Source organism: Capricornis sumatraensis, chromosome 18 (genome assembly GCF_032405125.1).
Source record: "Capricornis sumatraensis isolate serow.1 chromosome 18, serow.2, whole genome shotgun sequence".
NCBI classification, from domain to species: Eukaryota; Metazoa; Chordata; class Mammalia; order Artiodactyla; family Bovidae; genus Capricornis; species Capricornis sumatraensis.
Window position 1 is genome coordinate 55,552,666 of NC_091086.1, and position 19,152 is coordinate 55,571,817.

At 36.8% G+C, this 19,152-nt stretch overlaps 2 pseudogenes; one reads left to right on the forward strand and one right to left on the reverse strand.

The window, feature by feature from the left end:
* Window positions 1-329: 329 nt before the first annotated feature.
* LOC138094341 (sodium/potassium-transporting ATPase subunit beta-3 pseudogene) lies at window positions 330-1,171 on the reverse strand (annotated as a pseudogene).
* Window positions 1,172-17,773: 16,602 nt separating this feature from the next.
* On the forward strand, window positions 17,774-18,943 carry LOC138094651 (large ribosomal subunit protein uL1-like; annotated as a pseudogene).
* Window positions 18,944-19,152: the final 209 nt, after the last annotated feature.

Here is a 19,152-nt window from a genome sequence, read left to right on the forward strand (position 1 = left end):
TTTACATAGCACAGTACATTAAGTTTTAGACACTTGGCAATTAAACCACATAAACATTGGACAAGACCCCCAACCTACATGTTCAGAATCAGGTGTTCACAGTTCCTATCTGGTGACTGTACATGTTTCAAAAGGCAGCAGAGGCAACAGGCAGTTACCTCAAAGGACATGGACCACTGTTATCTGGAAGCACACTATGACATCCCAGTGTCATGTACCACTCCACCTTTCTCTAAGGTGGTCTCATAATTCTGGAATGGCAGGTCTGGCTGATACAAAATGAAGACAGACAACAAAACACTTACTTTGTGGAGACGTCCTAACTCCTACTATGCATGCATGGTGATCTTGAATGCAACTCGTCCTGAAAACTTATCATGGTCATTCTGGGTTTTTAGGTCAGGTGATCCATCAATCTTGCACTCAACTATTACTTTTTTTACATCACCATCACTACCAAAGCTGAGCTGGACAGCAACTAGTGACTCCATGTAGCTCCCATGCAGTTTTGTTTTCCATAGTATGGAAATATTTTAAATCTATCTTTCCATTGGGAGGATAAGTTGATAGAACTGCTGTGCTTTCACTTTTTGCAATACAGTCTATCCTTGATTCTCCTTGAGGCTTTAATACAATTATTCTGCTAATTTTCACAAGAATACAAGGGTTTCCTGATTGGTAGCCAAATGTGGGATCATCCATACCACAGTATGCTTCAACTAAGGAAAGAGGAAACTGACATGCTGTGTATTCTGGACCCTTCTGCTCAAAAGTTTCTATTGGTACAATCTGTGAGATTCTTCTGTTCTTCTAAGCCAAATGGCTTTAAAAATTTCTTAAGGTCATCAATGTACCCTTGATAAGATACTGAATCAGACAGGCTGAATGAAAAATCCAACGCTGGCACTGGTTTTGGAAAAACCACAAGTCCAGGACTAGGAATCTGGTCACGATATTTTGGAACCATCTTCCTTCAGAGTCTGAAGCATGGCCCACATCCCGTGAATGGAAAGAGTGCAACCAGGAACCCATAATAAACTGGAGAGAAGAGCAAGATCAAACCCCAGCTCTTGGCGGTGCGCCCCAGGAACTCTCCGGTGGTCTGGTTGTGATTGAAGAGCTTCCACTCGGCCAGACTCCGGTTGAAGGACTTCTTGTTTCTTTTCTTCATGGTGTTTGTGTCTACTGCCAGGGGAGCGGCGGGGCGGAAGCTGGGAGGAGGATGGAGGTGCATCCCTGTTAGAGCAGAGCAGCCCTGAAATGTTGGCAGAACGCGCATCGGCGGAGGAAACCTCAATGCAGTGAGGGTTCAAGCAGGAGTGTATTCTTTACTATTATTATTATTTTTATTATTGAAGGATAATTGCTTTACAAAACTTCATTGTTTTCTGTCAAACCTCAACATGAATCAGCCATATCCCCTCCCTTTTGAGCCTCCCTCCCATCCCACCCCTCTAGGAAAGTTATTCTTAACTGCTGGTGTTTGTTGTTCAGTCACTAAGGTGTGTCCGAGTTTTTGCAACCCTGTGGACTGCAGCATGCTAGAATTCCCGGTCCGTCACTCTAACCCAGGGTTTGCTCAAACTCATGTCCATTGAGTCAGTGATGTCATCCAAGCATTACATCCTCTGTTGTCCCCTTCTCCTCCTGCCCTCAGTCTTTCCCAATATCAGGGTCTTTTCCAATGAATTGGCTCTAGGAATTAGGTGACCAAAGTATTGGAATTTTAACTTCAGCATCTGTCCTCCCAATGAATATTCAGGGTTGATTTCCTTTAGGATTATCTGGTTTGATCTCCTTGCTGTCCAAAGGGCTCTCACCAGGGAAGTTCTGACGATTTCTTTTTAGGTATAGAAGCAAAGGCACCATCCATGAAAGAAATAATAAGATTTACTTCATTGAAATTAAAAACTTCTAACCTGTAAAATACAATATCAAAAGACAAGTCAAGACTTGAGAAAATATTTACAGAAGACACATCTGAACAAACTAAGCATACTCTTGTCATACTATTGAGCAGTCAAGCTCCGTCATATGTACACAAAGGAGTTACAAAAATGTCTATACAAAAACATGCACTTGGATATTTATAGCAGCCTTATTTTTAACTCCCCAAACTTGGAAGCAACCAAGATGTCCATCAGTAGTTGAGTGTATAAACTGTGGTATATCCAGACAATGGAATATTATTCAGCACTAAAAATAAATGAGCTATGAAGTTTTGGAACAACATGAAGAAATCTTAAGTGTATATTACTTAGTGAAAGAAGCATACCTAAAAAAGCTACATATGGTTTGATACCAAATGTACAACACTGGAAAGGGCAAAGCTTGGAGATATTAAAAAGACCAATGGTTAGTATGGTTGGAGGAGTGGGGAAATTAATTGGTAGAGCACGAAAGATATTTAATACAGTGAAAATACTCTGTCTCATATTATCATGATGGATATATGTCCTTATACATTTATCTAAGCAGTGAGAGCTGTTGTATGATAGATTTTACAACACCAAGAATGAACCCTAATTTTTTTTGGATGATAATGATATATCAATGTATGTTCATCCTTAGTAAAAATTAGCACTGAGGTGAGTGATGTTGATAATTGAGAAGAATATGTATGTAGGTGCAGAAATTATATGGGGAATTTCATTATCTTCCTCTCAATTTTGCTTAAAATTTATCTTTTATAAAAGTCTTAAAAATACATCAGAGTTTGAAACTAAAAACTGATGAAACTTCATCACAATTGCTAAATGTAATATCCACTTATAAAATTTAATGATTTTTATTTAGAATATTACTTAGTATAAAAACTGAAAGCAAGATTAATATAATTAAAAATCAAGAAAATATTTTTTAAGAATTAATACATAAAAAAGTCACAAGGAACTATGAAGAATTATCAATAAGTAATGAAGAAAATCTAAATAAAAATAGAGATAAATCAGCTCATGAATAACAAATTTTAGCATTGTAAAGTTTGTAATCACTTTTTCAAGTAATAGGTAAACATGTTTATGTTCAAGAGAAAAATTTAACTGTGTATATTTGAAACTCTATACATTTGTAATTTTAAAAGAGTAAAAGTTCATTGTTAATTAATTTCTTATGGGAACAGAAACAGAAATCAGCTTAGCAGGTACACAGATATACTACAGAACCACATATTTTAAAACATTTTTTTTTCTTTTTTTCCCCCAAAAATCAGGAAAATAAGACTGATGGAACACACTAGAAAGCTCAGAAACAGATGTACCCAGGAAGATACAGAAATAATGGTACCTGAAATAAATAAGAAGGGGTGGAATATCTAGGATTTGATTTAGAACAATCTGGCACACCACATGCAAGAAAAAAAATGGCCCATATTTTGTTATTAAAAAAATGTAAAAAGAATTAAGATTGTGGAGTCAATTATAGAAAATTCCAGATGATAAATTGACAAATAAGTGCAATCTTGAGTCAGGAAAACAGATCTTTAGAAAGCTAAAAAAGATAATTCATAAGAAGAAAATATAATGATTAGAGTGTATAAAAACCAGTGACTGTATTCAATGTAAAATTCTATACTATGTTAATTAAAGCCAGATAGTCACACAATTTAAATGATATGTAAAGCATCTGTACAATGTCTAAAATAATTGGAATGCAGTACAAAATGGTACAGATTATAGGTCATTGCTTGTTTTCAAATATTGGCACATATCTGATTTTTGTTGTCTCTGTTTTTGTAATTGGCATATTTCTTAATGTCTTTGTGGATCAGATTTTTTTTTAATGTTCCAGTGGTATTTTGATCACTGTACTTTTATGGAAATTAATCAAGTTCAGACATGGAATAAGATTAGAACAGTGCATAGGATATAAACATCTAAATAAATATAGTTATTAATATGCATTAAAATATAAGCTATTATTTTGTCTTATTACTTATCATCTTTTACCAACAAAGGCATATAATTTAGATCACCAAAGGGATATTTAAATTTAATAAGATAAATACAAGACAACAAATAGAAATATGGCCACAGATATAATTAGGCAATTCATAGATGGGGAAACAGATAATTAATAAGTAAAGCATATCAAACTTAAAGGATACACAATTATTGTTTTCACTTTCTATCATCCCTGCAATTTGCATGTAGCTTACATTTATTGTTTCATGTGATTTAATTGGCAGATTTTTAAACTGCACATAATTAATGGAGACGTGGATCTAAATTATTTGCTGTCTCGCCATTTATGAACAGAGCATAAAAACTCCTTAGTCTCAGAAGTAATCAGAGAAATGCAAATTTGAGAAAAGAGAAAACTTTACACTCATGACATTGACCCAAATACTAAAAAAGTTAAGTCTGGTGAAGATTTGGAACACAGAAAGCATCCTGTGGGCTTCCCTTGTGCCTCAGTGCTGAAGATACTGCCTGCCTGCCAATGCAGGAGATTTGGGTTTGACCCCTGGTCCAGGAGGATCCCTCATGTCATGGAGTAACTAAGCCCATGAACTACAGCTACTGGGCCTGTGCTCTAGAGCCCGAGAGCCACACATACTGAGGCCTGCACACCCTAGAGTCCATGCTTCACAACAGGAGAATCCACCACAGTGAGAAGCCTGCACACCCCAACTAAAGAGCAGCCCTGCTCACTGCAACTAGAGAAAAGCCCTCAAAGTCAAAAATAAATAAATGAATACAATTATTTTAAAAAAGGAAAAAGAAAGCATCTTGTATCTCTAATGGGAGTATAAGTTTGTCAACAACCCTGAAAAGTCGTCTGGGGGTATGCAATGAAAGTGGTTATTTGTATACCACAAGACTCACCTAGATTTCTTTTTTTTTAATATAAATTTATTTATTTTAATTGGAGGTTAATTACTTTACAATATTGTATTGGTTTTGCCATACATCAACGTGAATCCGCCACAGGTATACATGTGTTCCCTATCCTGAACCCTCCTTCCTCCTCCCTCCTCGTACCATCCCTCTGGCTCATCTCAGTGCACCAGCCCCAAGCATATCTGTCTAATCTCCATTGTATATATCCCAAGGAAGTTATTACAAAAGTACTTTAAAACACTTCACATTGGTAACTATAATGTATTTGGGGGTTTCAAGATCATTTACCAATAACCTAGGATTTCATCCTATTCAAATATCAGACATACAGTATGGAATATAGTCAACAACAAACTAGATATATACACAGCAGCATAGGTTGATACATACATAATGATGAATGAGAAAAATCAAGAAGTGAAAAATATATCCATGTAAATTAAACATTACATACAGGCTAAAACACACAACTAGATACATGTGTTCAAATGCCTATACAGATAGACATACAACATTTTTTACTAGAACTTCTAAATGGGAAGACCCCTTGGAGAGGGACATGGTGGGACACTTCAATATTCTTGGAAAATCCCCATGGATGAAGGAGACTTGCAGGCTATAGTCCATAGGGTTGCAAAGACTGAAGAGACTTACTTAGTGCTCCTGGAGTTAGGGAAATAACAGTGGGGATTCATGAATAGAGTGGAAAAAAAAAAAAAAAAAGAAAGGAATTGTCCATTTTTGGCCCACTGATGATAATCTATTATCGACAAGAGCACAAGTCTGACATTTTAAGTTAGACAATTAATGAATGAATATTATACTGTTTTGGGGCTCTAGATTCTGTTTCCCTTGTGTTTGGCTTATTCCTCACCAATTGCACATATTAGGTGCTGCTAGCGGTAAAGAACCCGCCTGATGATGTAGGAGACACAAGACATGGATTTGATCCCTGGATCAGGAAGATCCCCTTGGAGAAGGGGATTGTGACCCACTCCACTACTCTTGTCTGGAGAATCCAATGGACAGAGGAGGTTAGTGTGCTACAGTCAATAGCGTTGCAAAGAGTTGGCCACAACCTAATTGACCTAGCATTGTAGCAAGCACATATTCACTTTAAATTTGATCTGAAGTTCTTACTCCCTTGGTGTGTTCATCATTTCCAAAACTTCTTGTTGGAGAAGGTCATGGAGAGGACTTGACTGCTGGCTGACCTGCAAGCTGGACCCAGACAATCAGAGATTCTTCCCCTATCCCCCACTCCAGAATGTATGTTCCCACCCTTCATTCCAATGCTAAGAGCTATTTAAAAGACACAGCTTTGAGAGAGTAAAGTGTTGTTGAGACCATCTGGACTGAATACGTGACCAAACCCAATTAACGTCTCTGTATAAACTTTTAAGATCCTGATAGGCAGATGCTGAGAACTACTTGTCTGTGGCTGCCAAGACAAGTCTCATGTGTAAAGTTCCCTTGCTTATGAAACCTGGCACTTATTAACTGAGAATGGTCTGCCTCTTCTACATTTTTGTTTGGTCTCTTCTTGCCCTTTTTGTACAGGGACCAGTTTCAAATTTCACTCAGGTGCCAAACCAGCAATAGTGGAGTAAGCCAGGAGACTAAAGAAATGGGTCTTGGGAAAAAGGCATCCACAAGGGAAATCCCAACGGTGGTGCTCAGTCACTCAGGCATGTCCAACTCTTTGCAGCCTTATGCACTGTAGCCCTCCAGGCTTCTCTGACCATGTAATTGTCCAGGCAAGAATACTGGACTGGGTTGCCATTTTCTACTCCAGGGGATCTTCCCAACCCAGGAATCAAACCCAGATCTCTCGTGTCTCAAGCATTCTCAGGCAGATTCTTTACCACTAAAGCCACCTGGGAAGCCCAAATAGGCCATGAACCTCTACATGGGGAGTTGTGGCCCCTAGGATAGATGTCTGTAGACTATGTGGATGCTCTAAAAATGTTGGCTGATTTGATGCCCGTGTGTGAAGAACTGTGCACTGTGGAAAAGAGAGGAAATAAAGGCCTGTGCAAAGGGCTGGCCTCTGCTACGGGCTATTCAGCTGGCCACAGATCCTAAAATAGAGGTTGCAGCCTGAGTTAGAAAGTTGGAAGAAGAGCTAAGATTAGAGGGGAATGTATGATGGTTCTTACTAAGCAAGCTTTGGGGTTGGCAAACAAGATGGGAGAGTAAGATATTATGTCTGAGACCCCAGGTTGCCATTTTGCAAGGCTTGGCTGTGCTTAGGCACTCAGTCATGTCCTACTCTTTGTGATCCCATAAACTGTAGCCTACCAGGCTCCTCTGTCCATGGGGATTCTCCAGGCAAGAATCCTGGAGTGGCTTGCCATGCTTTCCTCCAGTGGATCTTCCCAAGCCAAGGACTGAGTCCAGATCTCCAGAATTGCAGGCAAATTCTTTACCATCTGAGCCACCGAAGAAGCTCAAGAATACTGGAGTGGGAAGTATACGGAGAGTACAGTCTGCATTGGATCAAGGTTTGGGCACTGTGCCAAAGCCTGTGGAACCTGGAGAGGAGGGAATCTTTGGAAAGTGAGAAAAGCAAGAAGAAATATATGGTGACGATTGACAATGAAATGGACAAAATATTCCATACTGTCTGATCCCCAGTACAAAAGAAATCTAAGACACAGCAGCAACAATCCCAGTCAATGGGGCAACTGCCAATTCAGGAAATGGTGATGATGAGAGAATGTACTTCCACTGAACTTGGTATAGCTGCCATGTTCCAGCAAAAGGCCAGGAAAAGCATGTAGGCATCGTTAGCAAGGCTATGGGACACCTGACGGGGGTGGGGATGGTGTGGTGACAGCCTTTCTCTGACTTGGAGCAGAAAGCACAGAAAATGAGCAGTATTACTGTGCACTCTGCTCTCAGGCAGCACCTGCATAATGCTCAGGGTTTCAAGGTCTTCCCTTCCTTATAAATTGCATTCTTCTAGCCTGCAGGAGGTTTGGCCCAATGAAGGGGATCTCCCTGGGCACATGGGGCCCTGTAAGTCCATAAAGGAGGTATAAAAAACTCATAGGGAGTTGGGAATGAGATAGTCTGTCTAAGTCCCTGTGTTTGAAGGCCCTTAAAGAACCGACTGTCAATGCATGGGACATAAGAGATGGAGGTTCAATCCCTGTGTAGGGAAGCTCCCCTGAAGAAGGGCTTCTCAGTCCACTCCAGTATTCTTGACTGGAGAATCCTATAGACAGAGGAGCCTGGTTGGTTACAGTCCATGGGATTGCAGAGTTGGACGCAACTGAAGTGACTTAGCATACACAATCAGACCACATTCATTTCAAGAATAAAAGCCAAGATAAGCCAGTTCACCCCCAACACCTGGTATAAATGCCAATATCCACAGTGAATCCAGATGTGGGACAAAACATATGATGTTGAGCCATCCATTGCTGATCTGAGGGGAAAATGATAGATCCTGGGAATGGGTATAGGCTGTGGGGAAGCCATAAGATAGAGAGGAAGCTAAAAGCTAAAACACCACCTTGATTAGATTTTCACTATGGGATAATCTACTATTTTTGTAATTATGTTATTGGTTTCTGTTATTCATATATTTTTTTTATTTCTGCAAGAAACTTGTCACAGTTTTGGGGAGATTCTTATATCTTGTCATTTTATTGATAAGAAATTATAATTTTTCTAGCTATATTCCTTTATGTATGTTTTTAAAATGTATGCCTAAACATTTTTCTAGATTTTAATTGCCCTAAGTTTTGTGCATGTTATATTAAATATTGCACTATTTTTCCAATTATATAATTCATACTTTAATTCTCAGTAATTTATTTTTTTCACTTTTAAAATAGCTTCCTGAGGAGAAAACTTAATTGGTGTATTTTACGTTTTGTACATCTTTTGGCAAAATGGATTTTCTGTTTTTTGGATGTGATTCTTTCACTTTCATTCCATCATTATAAGAAGATATGTTAATAATTTAGCATTAGTTTTCATAGATGTCTGCTTTTATTGCATTGTCTTTAGGGAGAATGATTTGTAAGAAGGTAGATTTTGAAATTTGTTGACCTTTATTTTATGACCTAATATATCATCAGATTTTCTTTATGGTTTCTGTGAATTGGAAAGAAAATCAGTTATAGCTTTGTTGATTATAAAGTTATTTATATAAGTATTGTATTAGTTATTCCAATCCTCAATATTTTGCTTATATTTTGACTTGGTTTCTTGGTGTCAAAAATCAGCCTATAAGAGAATTCTATATTAAAGTTTTGCAGATGCAACTTAGCTGCACAATTTTTCAGGTCTTTAAAAAATAAATAAAACATAGATGAATTTTGACATTTTAAAATTTCATGTTTAATCTTTTACTTGAAAGATGATTTTATCAATTCACAAAAATGATAGATAAATATGGTGCTTAGATTTGTCCCGTAATCTTAGTTTTTATTTTATCCTTGCCTTCCTTTTCACATACTCATGCAGTTCCACATTTCAAAATTTAAAACTTTGATAGAGAATTTGTTTTGATAAATGCTTATGCTAATATTTAGATTATCTTTTCTTTAAATAGTTGGCCATCTGTATCAACCTATGATTAGCATTTTATTTTTTTGCATTGCTTTTCAATGGGTCTTTATATAATATTTATCCATTATATTTGTGTCTATTATTATTCACTCCCTGTATGTGCTCAGTCACTAAGACTAATTTGACCCTCTACAACTCCATGGACTATAGCCCACCAAGCTCCTCTGTTCATGGTATTTTCCAGGCAAGAATACTGGAGTGGGTTGCCATTTCCTCCTCCAGGAGATCTTCCTGATGTGGGGATTGAACCCACATCTCCTGCACTGGCAGGCGGATTCTTTACCACTGAGCCACTGGGGAAGCCCTTTATTATTCACTAAATTTTGTTAATTGCATAATTTTAAGCCAATGTCAAGCATATCTAATTATTACAACTTTAATCATCTTGTTATTAATTTTTAAATAATTTTCTCATCTATCCAGTTATAATTTACTATTTATATAATATTTAAAATTTTCTTATTTAATGATTGTTATATAGATGCTTTGAGCTCAATTTAACAGATAAAAGAACATTTTCTGTTTATAATATTTACAACATTGAGTATTTATCTTCAAGAAAAAATTATGTTTCCATTCTTCATAGTTTTCTTGTTTTTATTTCTAGTTCAATTCAATTATCTAACCTAATCTTGCATACCCTAAAGTGTCACCTTCTTAACTATTGTTACTATAAATGTTTCTTTTCTATATTACATTCTTTTAAAAAGTGATTGCTGGTACTGAGTGCTAGTTAGAGTGTTTATTTTTCTTTTAAAGTTAATATGTTCATTCAATATAGTTATGCAATTATTTCAGAAATTTCTTAAAGTTTGTAGGCCCAGAATACAACATAGATTCAATTTAGATGATTTGTCAAATGAGTATGTTTTTAAAAAAAAAAAAAGAAGGAAAAAGAGATTGAAAATATTAATGTGACAAGTTTTCATTACAAAAAACAGAATTACAGAGATGGAGAAAGTTAGAACATGAAAGTGGATTTGAGTCTCGAAAAGATAGAAAGAATTTCTGTGAATGTAATTGACCTAGAAGAAAAAAAGGATTGATTAGAGATTTCTGAGGAGAATTTAGTGTCGCATCAGGAGACACTAAGGAAGTGGGCAGAATGTAAATAAGCAGAAAAGGGAACTGATTTTCCAGGAATTTGGTTGACTCATCTCTGGAAACAATGAAGTTACCAAGCATGATAGAACAGTTTGGAGGATACAAGAAGGCTGTCTCCTCAAGTTTCTGATTGTTACCTTGAATTATTCCCATGGGTTTTACAGATGCCAAATTAAATCTTGTAACAAAATCATATTACTACATATTTCTTTCCAATTACCTTACATCTTTTGTATTTCTCTACTTTATTTTTGGGGGCTCCAAAATCACTGCAGATGGTGACTGCAGCCATGAAATTAAAAGACACTTACTCCTTGGAAGAAAACTTATGACCAACCTAGATAGCATATTAAAAAGCAGAGACATTGCCAACAAAGGTCCTTCTAGTCAAGGCTATGGTTTTTCCTGTGGTCATGTATGGATGAGAGAGTTGGACTGTGAAGAAGGCTGAGGGCTGAAGAATTGATGCTTTTGGACTGTGGTGTTGGAGAAGACTCTTGAGAGTCCCTTGGACTGCAAGGAGATCCAACCAGTCCATTCTGAAGGAGATCAACCCTGGGATTTCTTTGGAAGGAATGCTGCTAAAGCTGAAACTCCAGTACTTTGGCCACCTCATGCGAAGAGTTGACTCATTGGAAAAGACTCTGATGCTGGGAGGGATTGGGGGCAGGAGGAGAAGGGGACGACCGAGGGTGAGATGGCTGGATGGCATCACTGACTCGATGGACGTGAGTCTGAGTAAACTCCGGGAGTTGATGATGGACAGGGAGGCCTGGTGTGCTGCGATTCATGGGGTTGCAAAGAGTCGGACACGACTGAGCGACTGAACTGAACTGAACTGAGACAAATTGTACTGAAAAACCATCATCATCATCATTATATGCCCAATGTTTTTTAATAGAAATACATCTACTCTAATATTTCATGAATATTCCAAACACATTTCATTGTTTATTATTATTTTTAGTAAGGAGAAAATATATTCAGACATTTATTTTATAATGTGTAATTGTGTCTGGAAACTGAATAGTCAGAGAAGACTTATGATGGGCTAGATTGAGGACTATTTTAAAGAATGAAAATAGTCTTTACATTTTCTCACCATATAAATTCTACATGTATAGGGGAACAGTATGGATTTTTCTTAGAAATAGAGCTACCAAATACTCCTACATTGCCACTCTTGGGTATATATCCAGAAAATGATCTGAAAGGATACACACACCCCAGTGTTCATTGCAGCACTGTTCTCAATAACCAAAACATTAAAACAATCTAAATCTCCATTGACAGAGGAATTGATAAAGAGATGTGGTACATATATACAATGGAATATAACTCAGTCATTATAGAGAATGAAATAGTACCATTTTCAGCAATATGGATGGACCTACAGAGTCCATACTGAATGCATGAGATCAGACAGAGAGAGTTCATACTGAATGAAGTAAGTCTGACAGAAAAAGATAAACATGTGACAGTCCTTATACGGGAAGTCTAAAAAGAAATGATGCAATTGAATTTGTTTACAAAAGAGAACCAAAATCATAGACTTAGAGAGGGAACTTAAAGTTCCGAGGGAAGAAAGAATAGGGGGAAGAGACAGTTTGGGATTGATATGTACACACTGCTATATTTAAAATGGATAACTAACAAGGATCTACTTGTAGCACAGGTTACTCTACTCAATATTATGTAACAAATGGGAAAAGAATTTGAAAAAGAATAGATATATGTATATGTATAAGTGAATCACTTGGCTGTACACCTGAAGCTATCACATCATTGTTAATAATACTTCAATATAAAGTAAAAAGTGAAAAATAAATTATATATAATTTTATACAGAAATACACATGTAAATGTATATAAATACCTATGTGTGTGTGTGAACTATGCAGTATGACCTCCTCTGCTTCATTGTTGTCCACTCTTAATACATGGAGAAAGTACACAGACATACATGTTTGCATGTATACAGTTAAATCTATATACATATATATATATATAATTAACACAAAACTTGTATTTCTTATTTGTTTTGGCAACTGATGTTAAACTTCAAGACAAATAAAATGGTAGGTCAATTATGAAATACTCTAACATAATGACATAATTCACCAAATTGATTGTTGTTCAATTAAAGAATCCATCACTTTGTGCAATTAATTTTATTAAATTGTCACTAAACTGTCCAATTTGCTTATTTCAGTTTATTTATTTGAACACTGTTAGATGAATGTTTTCTAAAATTCATTAAAATTGGAAACCAAGGTCAAATCACCATTATAACAAAATAGAAGACATCAGGTTTATAACTGGCAAAATATCTCCTGTGATCCTAAAATGTACCTCCCTGTCACAGATTGTGAATTATGTCATTTAGAAATTATTGAAAAATAACGCAAATATCAACAGGGAAAATGTTAAAATGCCAAGTTACATTAACAAGAAAATATTACACTGCATATATAAAGTTGAAATGTTTTCAAGTGGTGTAAATATATTCAATTTCAAATATTACTGGCTCAGATATAAAATAATAAAGTAAAAATATATATAGTATTTAAGTATAGAGCATATCTTTGATAATTTATAAGCAACATTTTTCCATAATTTTCTTTTGAAATAACTTGAACTAAAAAGGATAAAGCATCATTCAGATCTGAATGAGGATAAACAACATATCCCTTCTCCCTTCAACTGCATCTGTTTATCCTGCAATGCTCTCAAATAAGAGTCTCAGGAATCCAAGAACTATCCCCTGATTTTGGCTCAGAAACATAGATTGTCTGGATGAAAGAGGATTCAGGTTTTAGCAAAATCGGCAGTGTACTTGAAGATTAGCCATTAGCTTCAAATACATGCCAACAGCAGCAGCTGGCCTTTAAAAGACTCACATGTTCATTTCATTTCTGCTCATTGACTTATCTAAAACGAGTGAAGAAGAATAAACAATAAGAAAAGGAGGACATGAGTATATTACAGTCTTTTTCACTGTTCTGGAGTTACATTTTTTTGTCATTTAAGGGTCAGTAAATTTTCATGTAATAGTGACTATTTGGGACCATATCTTAGAAACTTTCTCAAACAATAGTCTTCACATATTATGTACTATGTGTATGTATGTACATATGTGTGTATGTAAGTATGTTGGTATATGCCATACAAGTATGTGAAAGGGGAGAAGGAAAAGGCAACCCACTCCAATAATTTTGCCTGGAAAATCCCATGGACAGAAGAGCCTGGTAGGCTACACAGTCCATGGAGATTGCAAAGAGGCAGACATGACTGAGCAACTTTCACATACATATATACATACACGTGCACATAGATATATGCATACACATACATATATATATATATATATACACATGCATATATACACAAACATTATTGAAAGTTTACAATTAATATGAAAAGTAGAAGCAATGTATTAAAAAATACATAATTTGCTGTCTCTCTTGACTATATATCAAGATTACATAGCTACCTATATGTAGAGGTGCTGATAAGTAACTATGATAGCTGGCTGTTAGCATTATTTTAATACCATATGTAAGAATCCAAGGTGGCACCATCAGTAAAGAATTTGTCTACCAATGCAGGAGACACAAGGGGTGTTGGTTCAATCTCTGGGTCAGGAAGATCCCCTAGAGGAAGAAATGGCAACCCACTCCAATATTCTTGACTGGAAAATCCCACGGACAAGGAGCCTGGCTGGCTACAGTCAATGGGATTAAAAAAAAAAAAAAAAAAAAGCCAGACACAAGTTAATGACTAAACAACAACAAAGATCACTCTAGCAATGATAGCTATCCAACAGCGGATGGAAGGTTTTGGGACATAAGCCTAGAGACCTAGAGACGCAGAAGGATGTGACTGGGGACTGTCCTGGGGCTTCAAAGGGACACCTTTGTAGCTAAGCATGTTTAGAGAAAATCTGTAAAAAATACGTGGCATTTCATCTCTAAAGATGGGAAGGGTTTATAAGAGTGAGAGTTCACTCAACTGTTTGTAATAACCTACACACCTTTTTTCAATCTCCCTTGACATTATACTTCCAAATGATATCATTCAATTTGCATAAAAGTTCTTCCAAATGGCAATGTGTTGTCTTAAGAAACAGAAAATATGGAAATTCAAGAAGATATCTACAGCGTGTTTTGCAAATCTGTGAGTTGAATAAATTTTGAAATCATTAAAAATAAAGTGAGAAAATTTCCTCTTCTCACAGGATCTATCATTATGGGAACATCTGGCATTTGGAAAACAGATATTAAAATAAAATTCATGAAATTTTCCAATATTGTGCACATTATATAATTGATCTTTTTAAGCAGATTTTTCAAGTTAGCTGTTCTTGTTTTCCTCTCAAAACATATTTTATATGACCAAAACTTTCTATGTTATATTAAAAATATTTTAATAAGAAAATTAGAGTATGGTTTTTAAAGAAAATTAAAAGTATAATAACTTCATGGTTTGAGAAATTATTTAAGACAAATCAAAAATATATACATCATATTCCCAGGCAGGAAATAAACTAAAATATCTCCACCAGATTACATCTTTTATCTTCTTGGAGAAGCAGCTGTGTGTTGTCATGTATCTGTACTGTTTGAAAAATAAAATGCATAATTAGCGGTTATTAAGACAGTAAGGTTATTCCCTGCACATGCCAGTCTTCTTGATGTCCCCATGCAAGGGAATTCTTGCCTCATAGTAAAAACAGAAGCAACGTTTTATATTAACGTCCATGAAAGACCATGTCCAATCATAATTTAGAGTGAGTTTTCTTCAAAGTCCTTAATTACAGGTCACTTCAGTGGTGCAGCAGATGGTAGAATGTAAAGTGGATAACAAGACACAAAGACAGGTAGCAGCGAGTTTGAGGGAATTTCTTCTAAGATGTCAGTCTTAGCATTTGGTGACATTGGGACTCCCAGGGCAAGATCATGGGTGGAGTCAGTGCTAATCTTAAATCACTTAAGAACTGATAATTGCCTTAATTCTAACAATCAAGAGGTGTTAGTTATCACCTTGAGTAAAAAGTACACAGACTTGTCTTTTGTAAACAAAGTACTATTTCTCATTTTTTATAACTTTTTATTAGGAATCAACAACTTAAAATATATGTCTGGTAAACCAAAAATAAAGAAATGAAACAGAAAATATTTGGAGAACTTAATTTGTATTAGCCAGGACATTATTAAACACATCAGTATAAACCAGTATATATATATTTTTATAATTCATACAGGAAAATATCTCATGATCTCTTTAAAATTCATTTCTGTTGGTCTGACTATCCTTGGAGATGAAAGGAAGATAGAGGCTAGGTTGTCACTACTTTGAATGGAAGGACCCAAGTGCCCCTGGGATCTAGTAATAGCTTATTTTAAAATTCTAGAACTCGTCTACACCAAGATCACCAAACCAGTTTAAATACAATAAAAAAGAGTCTATAAGGAAAAAAAAAAATTAAAATAAAGTTAGATACTAGAACTGGGGGAAAAGATTCCTTAAGCAAAAGCAAAGCGAGTAACAACCAGAACAGAAATACAGCAGAACGCTTTTAAATTTTTCTTATTTGCTACAGTGGATTAAATGGAGCTCCATTAACTAACCATGTCTAAAGCTTTGAGAGTGAACTACTGTCTGGCATGATTGAGGAATTTTGTAATGCTCCAAATTTCACTAGAGTAGCACTCAACACTTCAGCACAATAGTATGTATAAATACAAAATTACAAAATAGGTAGTTCTTTTGTGTTTTAGAAATAAGAACCTAGACTCTGTAGCACATCCTTTTTATTTGGAATTGACTTTTTTTCCCCCCTCAAAGTCAATGAGTAACATTATGTTCAAACAATAGTGACAATACTAACAAACAAAATGTGTTTATAAGCTCAGGAAAAAAGGTACTAATAATTATTTAAATATTTTATCACTGCTGCTACTGCTACTGCTAAGTCGCTTCAGTCGTGTCCGACTGTGCAACCCCATAGACAGCAGCCCACCAGGCTCCCCCTGTCCCTGGGATTCTCCAGGCAAGAACACTGGAGTGGGTTGCCATTTCCTTCTCCAACGCATGAAAGTGAAAAGTGAAAGTGAAGTCGCTCAGTCAGGTCCGACTGTTAGCGACCCCGTGGACTGCAGCCCACCAGGCTCCTCCATCCATGGGATTTTCCAGGCAAGAGTACTGGAGTGGGGTGCCACTAAAGGTGGCATAATTGGGCTTAGAGAGGTAAGCAAATTAGATAGACCAAATAGATACCTTTAGGAAAAATACCTTAAACAAAAAGCAAACAAAAAAGACTCCATTTTCCTACTTTAGTCATACATTAAATAGATTTTAAAACAATGACATTATTGTGTTTTATCTTTGATTAATATTCCTTTAAGAAAAGCACAGGACAAAGGACAAGGAAAACTCTTTTTTTCCCTTTAATTAGGAAGAAAAGTGAAGTTGGTCAGTTGTGTCCGACTCTTTGCGACCCCATGAACTGTAGCCTACCAGACTTCTCAGTCCATGGGATTTTCCAGGCAAGAGTACTGGAGTGGGTTGCTGTTCCCTTCTCCAGGGAATCTTCTCAACCCAGGGATTGAACTCACATCTCCTATATTATAGGCCGATGCTTTACCCTCTAAGCCACCAGGGAAGCCCAATTAGGAAGAAAGTATTGCCTAAGTCTCACAGTTTATTGCGAAGTGTGAGGATATTTAGTAGACTTAGTAAGGACCAATCAAAGGAAAAAAAAAAACCTACCTTGGCAAACTACAGTGCAACTGATTTAATACACACACACACACACACACACACACACACACACATATAATATACATATATAATAATTCTTTTTATATTCCAGTTATAGATGATGAAAATTTCATTGAATGTATTAGAATTCGGTTAACTTAAAATATTGTCCTGGTCTTATTATCTCAGAAAACTCAGGAATGCAATAGAGATAGAAAGAAATGATGACTTTTTCTCTCTTCTCTTATAGATTCTTTGGCTAGTCTGATAAATGATGTAATACAGATTAATGAAAGAAAAACACATTTAATTTAATTCTGTACATATAAGAAGCTCAAGGACAGTCAGGTTTATTTGGCATCCTCCGCTAAGGAGAAGGGCGGGAGGGGGGGGCGGGGCCTGGGGCTTCAAAGGCAAGTCCATTGGCAGCAAAATAAAAATGTTTTTCCTGATCTCTTCAGGTTATCCCAATGTCACCTACCATGAGCAACAAAGTCTCCGGAGACACCATCTAGGAGGCCGTGCAGAAAGTCGTGCAGGGGAACCAGTGTGGGACGTGGAAGCTTTTGGAGACAGTGGAGCTTCAGGTCAGTCTGAAGAATTATGACCTTCAGAAGGATAAATGCTTTTGGGTCATGGAGGGAAAGTTATGACCAACCTAGATAGCATATTGAAAAGCAGAGACAGTACTTTGCCAGCAATGGTCCGTTTAGTCAAGGCTATGGTTTTTCCAGTGGTCATGTATGGATGTGAGAGTTGGATTGTGAAGAAAGCTGAGTGCCAAAGAATTGATTCTTTTGAACTGTGGTGTTGGAGAAGACTCTTGAGAGTCCCTTGGACTGCAAGGAGATCCAACCAGTCCATCCTAAAGGAGATCAGTTCTGGGTGTTCATTGGAAGGACTGATGCTGAAGCTGAAACTCCAGTACTTTGGCCACCTTATGCGAAGAGTTGACTCATTGGAAAAGACCCTGATGCTGGGAGGCGTTGGGGGCAGAAGGGGAAGGGGACAACAGAGGATGAGATGGCTGGATGGCATCACTGACTTGATGGACATGAGTTTGGTGAACTCTGGGAGTTGATGATGGACAGAGAGGCCTGGCGTGCTGCAATTCATGATATCACAAAGATTCGAACACTACTGAGCAACTCAACTGGACTGACCTGAAGATTAAGTCTTCTGCATGCCTCAGGTTCTCTGCATGTGTTCTGGGGACCAGAACCACTATGATGAGGCCAAGGCTATGGATATCCCCCACATGGACATGGTTAGACATTGAAGAAACCCAACAAGAATAAGAAACTGGTCAAATAGATGGCCAAGAAGTATGATAACTTGTTTGTTTCAGAGTCTGATCAAATAGATCCCACATATCCTCTGTAGAAACCTGAATAAGTCTGGCAAGTTTCCTTCCTTGCTGACCCACAATGAGAACGTGGTGGCCAAAGCTGATTAAATGAAGTCCATCATCAAGTTCTAGATAAAGAAGGTGCTGTGTCTGGCCGTAGCTTTTGGCCACACAAAGATGACAGATGATGTAGAAAATCCACTTAGCTTTCAAATTCTTGGTGCCACTGCTCAAGAAAACTTGGCAGAAGGTCTGGGTTTTGAACATTAAGAACACCATGGGGAAAGCCCAGTGCCTGTACTAAGGTACAAGCTTAATAAACCATACGCCACCATTTATAAAACAACAACAAAAACAACAATTACATAATTTTCCTGCCATGTAGACATAATGGGACACAGAGAAAGCTTTGAAAAAAGATGTGTTCCTAAATTCTACCCAGACTATCAAAACCAGCTTATAATCATTGTAGTTATCTCTGGTGATTGCTCTCTTCTTGGTATAAACTCTCCC